The following is a 930-nucleotide window of genomic DNA, read 5'->3' on the forward strand; positions in this document are numbered from 1 at the left end:
CTGCTTTAATGCACATTAGCAAAAGTGCATCTCTGGCCACTACTGAAGCCTTAAGACTGCAGTAATATTTGTTCCATTGTCCTTATATGAGGAGAGATTATTAAACATTGCAGATCCCAAGCAAAGCAAAACCACACTGATCCCCTGGCAGCCAAAGTCCTCCCTAAACAAGGGGGCAAAATCTGCACAAAAGTGAAAAGGTGGTGGTTATTACATAGAAGCAAATGGTGAAATTAGGATGGGCATGCAATTATGAAGTGGCTTAAAATAAAATGGGCCAGCTAGTATATAAACATGGCTAAGAAAAAATAAATATTCAGGCAGATTATGGCTCCTTCATTATTTCCCCTGATGCTTTTCAGACATCTTTTCTTGCAGGCACTTAAAACACACACTAAAAATATTTGCTATTCCCTTAAGCCATTTTTAGCCTACCTGCCTAGTGCACAAATACAGTTCACTTGCAATTGCATGTTGTAGTATTGTGTTAATAATTTCTCCCCTGATTCCACTGAGGCACCAAGAGAAACTTGAAAGCAAATCAAAAATTAAAAAGGCAAAGGGAACTTTTAATACATATTCTGTCAAGCAGCTCTGAGACCTTAATCTGGATCTCTTTTTCTTTCATCCCCATTGACTCCTCATGACTTTCCTGTTAGGCCAAGCAAATATATACTCAACCAACACCTCACCCTCATGCATACACACACACCCCACCACACACACAAATACAGCACTATAGTGCACATTTCTGAGCAAAAGTTCTCTCACAGTCATTACAAGTGAAGCCAGAAGTTATACATCACTGTTTTGATGAGGGGGTAAGTTTGGGGCTGATATCACCTAATTACTTGTCACCAGTTCTTTGTTACTAGGCATTTTTGCACCTATTTTTATAGATTTCATAGACATTAGGGCTGGAAGGGACCT

Source organism: Gavialis gangeticus, unplaced genomic scaffold (genome assembly GCF_001723915.1).
Source record: "Gavialis gangeticus isolate Ggan-Ray unplaced genomic scaffold, GavGan_comp1, whole genome shotgun sequence".
NCBI lineage: Eukaryota > Metazoa > Chordata > Crocodylia > Gavialidae > Gavialis > Gavialis gangeticus.